Below are 14,501 nucleotides of genomic sequence, written 5' to 3' on the forward strand. Positions count from 1 at the left end.
AAGGTATTTTAATGTATTAACCATATCATTTTCACTAGCCCATCTGAGTGCATTCAAGGAGGAATCTTTCGTTTGTTTTTCCACTATTACCCTTATCCTCTATTGCACCATTATCTGGCTTTACTTATTTACGTATTATTTATTAATTTTGCTGATGCGGGAGCTCTCCGTTACCCTTTCCCTTCCCCTCTTTCCCATTCCTGGACTTGTTAGTCAATTCCCCATTGGAACAGTCTCCCCCTCCTCTCACCTATGGCCTTGGATTCCTTCTCCTCCTGGCTGAAGGGTGATAAGCTGCGCACGTTTTTATCCCTCACAGTGCCGCGTAACTGCGTTCTCTTGCATTAGCTGAACCATTTTCCACAGCTATGCTTTTTGCGTCAGCAGCCTGACATTCTCATTTTTCAGAGTTTGAAGATTGTTTAAAAGATCCATCCTTGTTACTCTGTGATCTGCCTGAGGGTTTCTGCAAAATGTCAACACCAGGGCATATACCTACCCAGCCTCTGTGATGTCATCTGCTGTGACACGTGTGTGGCTTAGGGAGGGGAGGCTTGGTAGTCAATAGCAACCAGCAACCCCCCAACTCCTTCCTGTTAACAAGACAGACTGAGTGGTGGCAATACAGGGGTTAATGACCCACCAAACCAATTATAACACCCCAGGTGTACATGCAGTAATTGTGAAAGAACTCTATAAAGCCAGTCCCCCCTGGCTGCACAGCCATCTTACAGCCAATCACAAGCTGCAGTCTCACAGCCAATCACAAGTCGCCGTCTCACAGCCAATCATAACACAGTTCTCCCTCAGCCAATCAGCAGTCGCCTCTCACTGCACCTCCTAACGTAGTTTGCAGTGGCGTCATGGCGACACAAGGCGGCGACACCTTACGCAGTTTCCGGGAGTATCGGTGAGAAGAGAAGAGCCGCCAATCGGTATGTGTGTTAAGGCTAAGGCCCCGGTCTCCGCTGTAACGCGCGCCCGCGCTTTTGGCGGCGCGTTCAGCCGATTTCCCGGTCTGCAGCTCACTGCAGGAGGAGAGACCGGGGCGGGGGCGTGGCGGAGGAATGACGGGGGCGCGGCCATGACGTCACCCGGCAGGTTCTCCCTCACTGCTGGGTCCTCCGGCTCCTCCCCCACCGCCCCCACCGGCGGCCTGAACACCATGCCGGGCAGCTGCTTCCCTGCCCCCGCCGCCCTCGCCTTGCTGTCCTGCGCCAGCCTCTCATTGTCCCTGCGGATGTCCCCCTGGATGTCCCCGGGCTGCCGATGGAGGGTGCCCTTGGCCTCCCTGAGCGCCCTCTCGTGCTCCTCCCGGATGCGGGCCAGACTGCCTCAGATCTGCTGCTCCTCCCCGGAGGGCTGCGCTGAAGCGGTGGCGGGGGCTGCTGGAAGAACACGCCGCTCAGCAGCATGGGCGAGTCCGGCAGGAAGAAGATGGCCCCGAAGCCGCTGAACACCAGCAGCAGCACAAACTTCTCCCCACGGCTTCCTCACCCCGGCCCAGCAGCAGCACAAACTTCTCCCCACGGCTTCCTCATCCCGGCCCAGCAGCAGCACAAACTTCTCCCCACGGCTTCCTCACCCCGGCCCAGCAGCAGCACAAACTTCTCCCCACGGCTTCCTCACCCCGGCCCAGCAGCAGCACAAACTTCTCCCCACGGCTTCCTCACCCCGGCCCAGCAGCAGCACAAACTTCTCCCCACGGCTTCCTCACCCCGGCCCAGCAGCAGCACAAACTTCTCCCCACGGCTTCCTCACCCCGGCCCAGCAGCAGCACAAACTTCTCCCCACATACACATACATGCCCAGAAAGGTAATACCGCTATACACATATATGCCCAGAGAGGTAGTACCGGTATATACATACACGCCCAGAGAGGTAATACCGGTATATACATACACGCCCAGAGAGGTAATACCGGTATACACATACACGCCCAGAGAGGTAATACCGGTATACACATACACGCCCAGAGAGGTAATACCGGTATACACATACACACCCAGAGAGGTAATACCGGTATATACATACATGCCCAGAGAAGTAATACCGGTATACACATACACGCCCAGATAGGTAATACCGGTATCCACATACACGCCCAGAGAGGTAATACCGGTATACACATACACGCCCAGAGAGGTAATACCGGTATACACATACACACCCAGAGAGGTAATACCGGTATATACATACATGCCCAGAGAAGTAATACCGGTATACACATACACGCCCAGATAGGTAATACCGGTATACACATACACGCCCAGAGAGGTAATACCGGTATACACACGCCCAGAGAGGTAATACCAGTATACACACGCCCAGAGAGGTAATACCGGTATACACATATATGCCCAGAGAGGTAATACCGGTATACACATACACACCCAGAGAGGTAATACCGGTATACACATACACGCCCAGAGAGGTAATACCGGTATACACATACACGCCCAGAGAGGTAATACCGGTATACACATATATGCCCAGAGAGGTAATACCGGTATACACATACACGCCCAGAGAGGTAATACCAGTATACACACGCCCAGAGAGGTAATACCGGTATACACATACACGCCCAGAGAGGTAATACCGGTATACACATACACGCCCAGAGAGGTAATACCGGTATACACATACACGTCCAGAGAGGTAATACCGGTATACACACGCCCAGAGAGGTAATACCGGTATACACATGCACACCCAGAGAGGTAATACCGGTATACACATACACGCCCAGAGAGGTAATATCGGTATACACATACACGTCCAGAGAGGTAATACCGGTATACACACGCCCAGAGAGGTAATACCGGTATACACATGCACACCCAGAGAGGTAATACCGGTATACACATGCACACCCAGAGAGGTAATACCGGTATACACATACACGCCCAGAGAGGTAATACCGGTATACACATACACGCCCAGAGAGGTAATACCGGTATACACACGCCCAGAGAGGTAATACCGGTATACACATACACACCCAGAGAGGTAATACCGGTATACACAAGCACACCCAGAGAGGTAATACCGGTATACACATACACACCCAGAGAGGTAATACCGCTATACACATACACGCCCAGAGAGGTAATACCGCTATACACATACACGCCCAGAGAGGTAATATCGGTATACACATACACGCCCAGAGAGGTAATACCGGTATACACATACACGCCCAGAGAGGTAATACCGCTATACACATACACGCCCAGAGAGGTAATACCGCTATACACATACACGCCCAGAGAGGTAATACCGCTATACACATACACGCCCAGAGAGGTAATATCGGTATACACATACACGCCCAGAGAGGTAATACCGCTATACACATACACGCCCAGAGAGGTAATACCGGTATACACATACACGCCCAGAGAGGTAATACCGGTATACACATACACGCCCAGAGAGGTAATACCGGTATACACATACACGCCCAGAGAGGTAATACCGGTATACACATACACGCCCAGAGAGGTAATACCGGTATACACATACACGCCCAGAGAGGTAATACCGGTATACACATACACGCCCAGAGAGGTAATACCGGTATACACATACACGTCCAGAGAGGTAATACCGGTATACACATACACGCCCAGAGAGGTAATACCGGTATACACATACACGTCCAGAGAGGTAATACCGGTATACACATACACGCCCAGAGAGATAATACCGGTATACACATACACGCCCAGAGAGGTAATACCGGTATACACATACACGCCCAGAGAGGTAATACCGGTATACACATACACGCCCAGAGAGGTAATACCGGTATACACATACACACCCAGAGAGGTAATACCGGTATACACATACACGCCCAGAGAGGTAATACCGGTATACACATACACGCCCAGAGAGGTAATACCGGTATACACATACACACCCAGAGAGGTAATACCGGTATACACATACACGTCCAGAGAGGTAATACCGGTATACACATACACGCCCAGAGAGGTAACACCGGTATACACATACACACCCAGAGAGGTAATACCGGTATACACATACACGCTCAGAGAGGTAATACCGGTATACACATACACACCCAGAGTGGTAATACCGGTATACACATACACGCCCAGAGAGGTAACACCGGTATACACATACACGCCTAGAGAGGTAATACCGGTATACACATACACACCCAGAGAGGTAATACCGGTATACACATATATGCCCAGAGAGGTAATACCGGTATACACATACACGCCCAGAGAGGTAATACCGGTATACACATATATGCCCAGAGAGGTAATACCGGTATACACATACATGCCCAGAGAGGTAATACCGGTATACACATACACGCCCAGAGAGGTAATACCGGTATACACATACACGCCCAGAGAGGTAATACCGGTATACACATACACGCCCAGAGAGGTAATACCGGTATACACATACACGCCCAGAGAGGTAATACCGGTATACACATACACGCCCAGAGAGGTAATACCGGTATACACATACACGTCCAGAGAGGTAATACCGGTATACACATACACGCCCAGAGAGGTAATACCGGTATACACATACACGTCCAGAGAGGTAATACCGGTATACACATACACGCCCAGAGAGGTAATACCGGTATACACATACACGCCCAGAGAGGTAATACCGGTATACACATACACGCCCAGAGAGGTAATACCGGTATACACATACACGCCCAGAGAGGTAATACCGGTATACACATACACGCCCAGAGAGGTAATACCGGTATACACATACACGCCCAGAGAGGTAATACCGGTATACACATACACGCCCAGAGAGGTAATACCGGTATACACACGCCCAGAGAGGTAATACTGGTATACACATACACACCCAGAGAGGTAATACCGGTATACACATACAAACCCAGAGAGGTAATACCGGTATACACATACACGCCCAGAGAGGTAATACCGGTATACACATACACGCCCAGAGAGGTAATACCGGTATACACACGCCCAGAGAGGTAATACCGGTATACACATACACGCCCAGAGAGGTAATACCGGTATACACATACACACCCAGAGAGGTAATACCGGTATACACACGCCCAGAGAGGTAATACCGGTATACACATACACGCCCAGAGAGGTAATACCGGTATACACATACACACCCAGAGAGGTAACACCGGTATACACACGCCCAGAGAGGTAATACCCGTATACACATACACGCCCAGAGAGGTAATACCGGTATACACATACACACCCAGAGAGGTAATACCGGTATACACATACACACCCAGAGAGGTAACACCGGTATGCACACGCCCAGAGAGGTAATACCGGTATACACATACACGCCCAGAGAGGTAATACCGGTATACACATACACACCCAGAGAGGTAACACTGGTATACACACGCCCAGAGAGGTAATACCGGTATACACATACACGCCCAGAGAGGTAATACCGGTATACACATACACACCCAGAGAGGTAATCCCGGTATACACATACACACTCAGAGAGGTAATACCGGTATACACATACACACCCAGAGAGGTAATCCCGGTATACACATACACGTCCAGAGAGGTAACACCGGTATACACATACACGCCCAGAGAGGTAATACCGGTATACACATACACACCCAGAGAGGTAATACCGGTATACACGTACACGCCCAGAGAGGTAATACCGGTATACACGTACACACCCAGAGAGGTAACACCGGTATACACATACACGCCCAGAGAGGTAATACCGGTATACACATACACGCCCAGAGAGGTAATACCGGTATACACATACACGCCCAGAGAGGTAATACCGGTATACACATACACGCCCAGAGAGGTAATACCGGTATACATATACACACCCAGAGAGGTAATACCGGTATACACATACATGTCCAGTATTACCTCTCATTTTTTACTGGACAGAGCGTCCAAATACAGGACAGTCCGGTTCAATACTGGACACCTGGCAACCATACTAGTATCAGGTACCACAGAGAATTCCACAGGGAGAGCAGGATTCAGTACCACGTATCTGGATGAGCAGAGAGGACAGGATGGCCCAGCAAACAGGAAGAATGGTCAGTAGGCGAGCCGGAATCGGAACCAGGATCAATCTAGGTGTCTGATGCGAGCCGGGGTCGTAACCAGGGTTTGGAATCAGCTGAAACAGAACCAGGAAATAGGACCTCACTGCAGCACAGGAGCTTGGAGCAATACAGCCTGCCAGTCAGAGACTGAGCCACTGATTGAGCCACCTGTGCTGAAGCTGGGATATCTTGACAACCTGGCCTGTTGGGGGGGAGGGGTGGGCGTCCTGAGGACTGGAGCCGAGCACCACTGTCCTAGATGAAAAGTGTGTTTCCGCGTGAAAAATTGCATTTAACAGCTTGAGCAACTGTCTTGCAATTAACTGAAGCAGAGAGTCTGCGGGACACTCAAGAACTGTCCGCGGGACGGATCTGGTCCATGGGCCGCAAGTTCAAGAGCCCCGGAGTAATACACACATAATATAATGGTACAGTATGTATCAAATACTATAGCGTCCATTTTGTTTTGTAATGCTTTTTTAACAGCTCTGTCTCAGATGCGAGCAGAAAGGATCATGGGAAATATTTACCAAACGTCTCCTGCAGTCTGGAATATTGCACAAAATGTTTCAGGGAAGATAAGTCCAACTGTAAGCAATAGGATCTTCTCCTTGGATAAATGTTCTCCCAGATTTGCATCTTGGAGACCTTGATAAATGATCCCCATCTTGTTTAATGTATAGCAAGGTGCCTTTGGTTACTGGTAGGGGTTATTTAAAGCTATAGAAATATTTACAGAAGTTATAATGAGGTTCCCCAGCTTTTAATGCATAAACCGCCTGTGTCCGAGATGGAATAAACCTGTCCTCGTTTCTAGTTTCTTACATTTGTCACAGACGCATAAAGAGAGGGGTATACCATGACTGCCAGCCTGCTTTATACTTCTACCCAATAAGCTTTATTAAGCCAATGTTATGCGTGCTGTTTTCTTTTAAACTATTTGGGTCAAAATTTCGTCGTAACCCACTTTGCTGCCAAAGGGGCCTTTAATACACAGAAAAGCAGACTTAAAGAGGAGAGCAAAGAGAGTCGGGCTAAGCGGGGGCGGAGGGGGGGAGATAACGTCCTGCTGAGAGAGCTGTCACATTACAGACAAAACAAACTAGAATTCCAATGAAAGTTTCGCCCTCGGCATACTGCAAAGATGCCGGCCAAGTGTGTGACAGCCACAGGCACAGATCCTTCTGTGAGCAGCTTCCTCTGCAGCAGGGAATCCTGGGTACTGCTCATCTGCATAAACCCCCTGCCTGGCAAATCATTAGACAGGAATCCTGTCTGCAGCAGTGATACTGTGATAGGGAAGACCCCCCCGGACTCCGGACCCCGGAGACAGTGCACTCACACACTGCAGCAGTGGTACTGTGATAGGGAAGACCACCTGGACCCCGGACCCCGGAGACAGTGCACTCACACACTGCAGCAGTGATACTGTGATAGGGAAGACCCCCTGGACCCCGGAGACAGTGCACTCACACACTGCAGCAGTGATACTGTGATAGGGAAGACCCCCCGGACCCTGGAGACAGTGCACACACACACTGCAGCAGTGGTACTGTGATAGGGAAGACCCCCCGGACTCCGGACCCCGGAGACAGTGCACTCACACACTGCAGCAGTGGTACTGTGATAGGGAAGACCCCCCGGACTCCGGACCCCGGAGACAGTGCACACACACACTGCAGCAGTGGTACTGTGATAGGGAAGACCCCCCGGACCCCGGAGACAGTGCACTCACACACTGTAGCAGTGATACTGTGATAGGGAAGACCCCCCGGACCCCGGAGACAGTGCACTCACACACTGCAGCAGTGGTACTGTGATAGGGAAGACCCCCCGGACCCCGGAGACAGTGCACACACACACTGCAGCAGTGATACTGTGATAGGGAAGACCCCCCGGACCCCGGAGACAGTGCACACACACACTGCAGCAGTGGTACTGTGATAGGGAAGACCCCCCGGACCCCGGAGACAGTGCACTCACACACTGCAGCAGTGGTACTGTGATAGGGAAGACCCCCCGGACTCCGGACCCCGGAGACAGTGCACTCACACACTGCAGCAGTGGTACTGTGATAGGGAAGACCCCCCGGACCCCGGAGACAGTGCACTCACACACTGCAGCAGTGATACTGTGATAGGGAAGACCCCCCGGACCCCGGACCCCGGAGACAGTGCACTCACACACTGCAGCAGTGGTACTGTGATAGGGAAGACCCCCCGGACCCCGGAGACAGTGCACTCACACACTGCAGCAGTGATACTGTGATAGGGAAGACCCCCCGGACCCTGGAGACAGTGCACTCACACACTGCAGCAGTGGTACTGTGATAGGGAAGACCCCCCGGACTCCGGACCCCGGAGACAGTGCACTCACACACTGCAGCAGCGGTACTGTGATAGGGAAGACCCCCCGGACCCCGGAGACAGTGCACTCACACACTGCAGCAGTGATACTGTGATAGGGAAGACCCCCCGGACCCTGGAGACAGTGCACTCACACACTGCAGCAGTGGTACTGTGATAGGGAAGACCCCCCGGACCCTGGAGACAGTGCACTCACACACTGCAGCAGTGGTACTGTGATAGGGAAGACCCCCCGGACCCCGGAGACAGTGCACTCACACACTGCAGCAGTGATACTGTGATAGGGAAGACCCCCCGGACCCCGGAGACAGTGCACTCACACACTGCAGCAGTGATACTGTGATAGGGAAGACCCCCCGGACCCCGGAGACAGTGCACTCACACACTGCAGCAGTGATACTGTGATAGGGAAGACCCCCCGGACCCCGGAGACAGTGCACTCACACACTGCAGCAGTGGTACTGTGATAGGGAAGACCCCCCGGACTCCGGACCCCGGAGACAGTGCACTCACACACTGCAGCAGTGGTACTGTGATAGGGAAGACCCCCCGGACTCCGGACCCCGGAGACAGTGCACTCACACACTGCAGCAGTGGTACTGTGATAGGGAAGACCCCCCGGACTCCGGACCCCGGAGACAGTGCACTCACACACTGCAGCAGTGGTACTGTGATAGGGAAGACCTCCCGGACTCCGAACCCCGGAGACAGTGCACTCACACACTGCAGCAGTGATACTGTGATAGGGAAGACCCCCCGGACCCCGGAGACAGTGCACTCACACACTGCAGCAGTGGTACTGTGATAGGGAAGACCCCCCGGACCCCGGACCCCGGAGACAGTGCACTCACACACTGCAGCAGTGATACTGTGATAGGGAAGACCCCCCGGACCCCGGAGACAGTGCACTCACACACTGCAGCAGTGGTACTGTGATAGGGAAGACCCCCCGGACCCCGGAGACAGTGCACTCACACACTGCAGCAGTGGTACTGTGATAGGGAAGACCCCCCGGACCCCGGAGACAGTGCACTCACACACTGCAGCAGTGGTACTGTGATAGGGAAGACCCCCCGGACCCCGGAGACAGTGCACTCACACACTGCAGCACTACATACAGAGGTCATCACAAGGCCGTCTACCACATTTGGTCGCGGCCAAATGACGGCCACCAAGAAGTCACTAACCTTACCCCTCACCCTAAAACCTCCTCATCTTAACCCCTAATACTAACGCTACCCTAAACCCTTTGCCCTAACCGCTCAAACCCCTAAAGTTATCCACCAACCCTAACTGCTAAACCCCTAAAGTTATCCCCCAACCCTAACCGCTAAACCCCTAAAGTTATCCCCCAACCCTAACCGCTAAACCCCTAAAATTATCCCCCTACCCTAACCGCTAAACCCCTAAAGTTATTCCCCTACCCTAACCGCTAAACCGCTAAAATTATCCCCCTACCCTAACCGCTAAACCCCTAAAGTTACCCCCCTACCCTAACCGCTAAACCCTGTACTCGGTGTTTTTCCAAAAGAGAGGATACATTACATTATTATATTACAATACGTATAGAGAAAACTCAATCCCTGCCCTGGAGATCTTACAATCTAAGTGGAATGTCAGGAGACTTAGAGACAGCACGTGAGGGAATAAGTGCAGCAGGTGGCAGTGCTTGGCCTTGACGGTGGGTACGTGCAGTAGATGGCAGTGCTTGGCCTTGACGTGGGTACGTACAGTAGGTGGCTGTGCTTGGCCTTGACGGTGGGTACGTTCCGTAGGTGGCAGTGCTTGGCCCTGACGGTGGGTATGTGCAGTAGGTGGCAGTGCTTGCCCTTGACGTGGGTACGTGCAGTAGGTGGCAGTGCTTGCCCTTGACGGTGGGTACGTGCAGTAGGTGGCAGTGCTTGGCCATGACAGTGGATACGTGCAATAGGTGGCAGTGCTTGGCCTTGACGTGGGTACGTGCAGTAGGTGGCAGTGCTTGGCCTTGACGTGGGTACGTGCAGAAGGAGGCAGTGCTTGGCCCTGACGGTGGGTACGTGCAGTAGGTGGCAGTGCTTGGCCCTGACGGTGGGTACGTGCAGTAGGCGGCAGTGCTTGGCCTTGACGGTGGGTACATGCAGTACGTGGCAGGGCTTGCCCTTGACGGTGGGTACGTGCAGTAGGTGGCAGTGCTTGCCCTTGACGATGGGTACGTGCAGTAGGTGGCAGTGCTTGGCCTTGACGGTGGGTACGTGCAGTAGGTGGCAGTGCTTGGCCTTGACGGTTGGTACGTGCAGTAGGTGGCAGTGCTTGGCCTTGACGGTGGGTACGTGCAGTAGGTGGCAGTGCTTTGCCTTGACGGTGGGTACGTGCAGTAGGTGGCAGTGCTTGGCCATGACGGTGGGTACGTGCAGTAGGTGGCAGTGCTTGGCCATGACGGTGGGTACGTGCAGTAGGTGGCAGTGCTTGGCCTTGACGGTGGGTACGTTCAGTAGGTGGCAGTGCTTGGCCTTGACGGTGGGTACGTGCAGTAGGTGGCAGTGCTTGCCCTTGACGGTGGGTACGTGCAGTAGGTGGCAGTGCTTGCCCTTGACGGTGGGTACGTGCAGTAGGTGGCAGTGCTTGCCCATGACGGTGGATACGTGCAGTAGGTGGCAGTGCTTGGTCTTGACGGTGGGTACGTGCAGTAGATGGCAGTGCTTGGCCTTGACGGTGGGTACGTGCAGTAGATGGCAGTGCTTGGCCTTGACGGTTGGTACGTGCAGTAGGTGGCAGTGCTTGGCCTTGATGGTGGGTACGTGCAGTAGGTGGGAGTGCTTGGCCTTGACGTGGGTACATGCAGTAGGTGGCAGTGCTTGCCCTTGACGGTGGTTACGTGCAGTAGGTGGCAGTGCTTGCCCTTGACGGTGGGTACGTGCAGTAGGTGGCAGTGCTTGCCCTTGATGGTGGGTACGTGCAGTAGATGGCAGTGCTTGGCCCTGACGGTGAGTACGTGCAGTAGATGGCAGGGCTTGGCCTTGACGTGGGTACGTGTAGTAGGTGGCAGTGCTTGCCCTTGACGGTGGGTACGTGCAGTAGGTGGCAGTGCTTGGCCTTGACGTGGGTACGTGCAGTAGATGGCAGTGCTTGGCCTTGACGGTGGGTACGTGCAGTAGGTGGCAGTGCTTGGCCTTGATGGTGGGTACATGCAGTAGGTGGCAGGGCTTGCCCTTGAAGGTGGGTACGTGCAGTAGGTGGCAGGGCTTGGCCTTGACGGTGGGTACGTGCAGTAGGTGGCAGGGCTTGGCCTTGACGTTGGGTACGTGCAGTAGGTGGCAGTGCTTGCCCTTGACGGTGCGTACGTGCAGTAGGTGGCAGTGCTTGGCCTTGACGGTGGGTACGTTCAGTAGGTGGCAGTGCTTGGCCTTGACGGTGGGTATGTGCAGTAGGTGGCAGGGCTTGGCCTTGACGGTGGATACGTGCAGTAGGTGGCAGTGCTTGGCCTTGATGGTGGGTACGTGCAGTAGGTGGCAGTGCTTGCCCTTGACGGTGGGTACGTGCAGTAGGTGGCAGGGCTTGCCCTTGACGGTGGTTACGTGCAGTACGTGGCAGTGCTTGCCCTTGACGGTGGGTACGTGCAGTAGATGGCAGTGCTTGGCCCTGACGGTGGGTACGTGCAGTAGATGGAAGTGCTTGCCCTTGACGTGGGTACGTGCAGTAGGTGGCAGTGCTTGCCCTTGACAATGGGTACGTGCAGTAGATGGCAGTGCTTCCCCTTGACGGTGGGTACGTGCAGCAGATGGCAGTGCTTGCCCTTGACGGTGGGTATGTGCAGTAGGTGGCAGTGCTTTCCCTTGACGGTGGGTACGTTCAGTAGATGGCAGTGCTTGGCTTTGACGGTGGGTACGTGCAGTAGGTGGCAGTGCTTGGCCTTGACGGTGGGTACGTGCAGTAGGTGGCAGGGCTTGCCCTTGAAGGTGGGTACGTGCAGTAGGTGGCAGGGCTTGGCCTTGACGGTGGGTACGTGCAGTAGGTGGCAGGGCTTGGCCTTGACGTTGGGTACGTGCAGTAGGTGGCAGTGCTTGCCCTTGATGGTGGGTACATGCAGTAGGTGGCAGTGCTTGGCCTTGACGGTGGGTACGTTCAGTAGGTGGCAGTGCTTGGCATTGACGGTGGGTATGTGCAGTAGGTGGCAGGGCTTGGCCTTGACGGTGGATACGTGCAGTAGGTGGCAGTGCTTGGCCTTGATCGTGGGTACGTGCAGTAGGTGGCAGTGCTTGCCCTTGACGGTGGGTACGTGCAGTAGGTGGCAGGGCTTGGCCTTGACGGTGGGTATGTGCAGTAGGTGGCAGTGCTTGCCCTTGACGGTGGTTACGTGCAGTACGTGGCAGTGCTTGCCCTTGACGGTGGGTACGTGCAGTAGATGCCAGTGCTTGGCCCTGACGGTGGGTACGTGCAGTAGATGGCAGTGCTTGCCCTTGATGTGGGTACGTGCAGTAGGTGGCAGTGCTTGCCCTTGACGGTGGGTACGTGCAGTAGATGGCAGTGCTTGCCCTTGACGGTGGGTACGTGCAGTAGGTGGCAGTGCTTGGCCTTGACGTGGGTACGTGCAGTAGGTGGCAGTGCTTGCCCTTGACTGTGGGTACGTGCAGTAGCTGGCAGTGCTTGGCCTTGATGGTGGGTAAGTTCAGTAGCTGGCAGTGCTTGGCCTTGACGGTGGGTACGTGCAGTAGGTGGCAGTGTTTGCCCTTGACGGTGGGTATGTGTAGTAGGTGGCAGTGCTTGGCCTTGATGGTGGGTACGTGCAGTAGGTGGAAGTGCTTGGCCTTGACGGTGGGTACGTGCAGTAGATGGCAGTGCTTGGCCTTGACGATGGGTACGTTCAGTAGATGGCAGTGCTTGGCCTTGACGGTGGGTACGTGCAGTAGGTGGCAGTGCTTGGCCTTGACGGTGGGTACGTGCAGTAGGTGGCAGGGCTTGCCCTTGACGTGGGTATGTGCAGTAGGTGGCAGTGCTTGGCCTTGACGGTGGGTACGTTCAGTAGATGGCAGTGCTTGGCCTTGACGGTGGGTACGTGCAGTAGCTGGCAGTGCTTGGACTTGATGGTAGGTACGTGCAGTAGGTGGCAGGGCTTGCCCTTGACGGTGGGTACGTGCAGTAGGTGGCAGGGCTTGGCCTTGATGGTGGGTATGTGCAGTAGGTGGCAGTGCTTGCCCTTGACGGTGGGTACGTGCAGTAGGTGGCAGTGCTTGCCCTTGACGGTGGGTACGTGCAGTAGCTGGCAGTGCTTGCCCTTGAAGGTGGGTATGTGCAGTAGGTGGCAGTGCTTGGCCTTGACGGTGGGTACGTGCAGCAGGTGGCAGTGCTTGGCCTTGACGGTGAGTACGTGCAGTAGGTGGCAGTGCTTGCCCTTGAAGGTGGGTATGTGCAGTAGGTGGCAGTGCTTGGCCTTGACGGTGGGTATGTGCAGTAGGTGGCAGTGCTTGGCCTTGACGGTGGGTACGTGCAGTAGGTGGAAGTGCTTGGCCTTGACGGTGGGTACGTGCAGTAGATGGCAGTGCTTGGCCTTGACGGTGGGTACGTGCAGTAGATGGCAGTGCTTGGCCTTGACGGTGGGTACGTGCAGTAGGTGGCAGTGCTTGGCCTTGACGGTGGGTACGTGCAGTAGGTGGCAGTGCTTGCCCTTGACGGTGGGTACGTGCAGTAGGTGGCAGTGCTTGGCCTTGACGTGGGTACGTGCATTAGGTGGCAGTGCTTGCCCTTGACTGTGGGTACGTGCAGTAGCTGGCAGTGCTTGGCCTTGACGGTGGGTAAGTTCAGAAGCTGGCAGTGCTTGGCCTTGACGGTGGGTACGTGCAGTAGGTGGCAGTGTTTGCCCTTGACGGTGGGTATGTGTAGTAGGTGGCAGTGCTTGGCCTTGATGGTGGGTACGTGCAGTAGGTGGAAGTGCTTGGCCTTGACGGTGGGTACGTGCAGTAGATGGCAGTGCTTGGCCTTGACGATGGGTACGTTCAGTAGATGGCAGTGCTTGGCCTTGACGGTGGGTACGTGCAGTAGGTGGCAG

General features: G+C 54.3%; 1 protein-coding gene and 1 long non-coding RNA gene across 6 annotated transcripts in view; one reads left to right on the plus strand and one right to left on the minus strand.

Moving 5' to 3' along the window:
- LOC142465743 (uncharacterized) overlaps positions 1-692 on the minus strand; it is a 10,518-nt gene extending 9,826 nt beyond the window's left edge. The window contains exon 1 of the long non-coding RNA XR_012787962.1: positions 251-692. This is a non-coding gene — a long non-coding RNA (uncharacterized LOC142465743). The remainder of the gene's footprint in view (positions 1-250) is intronic.
- Positions 1-14,501, plus strand: part of LOC142465742 (uncharacterized) — an 87,569-nt gene that overhangs the window by 45,238 nt on the left and 27,830 nt on the right. The window contains exon 1 of one of the 5 annotated variants that reach the window (XR_012787957.1): positions 838-910. The exons of 3 other annotated variants lie outside the window; for them this stretch is intronic. The gene's annotated coding sequence lies outside the window, so the exon portion shown is untranslated. Of the gene's footprint in view, positions 1-837; positions 936-14,501 lie in introns of those variants that run through there. One more of the 5 variants, XR_012787956.1, reaches the window with a different exon arrangement.

Source organism: Ascaphus truei, chromosome 14, assembly GCF_040206685.1.
Source record: "Ascaphus truei isolate aAscTru1 chromosome 14, aAscTru1.hap1, whole genome shotgun sequence".
NCBI classification, from domain to species: Eukaryota; Metazoa; Chordata; class Amphibia; order Anura; family Ascaphidae; genus Ascaphus; species Ascaphus truei.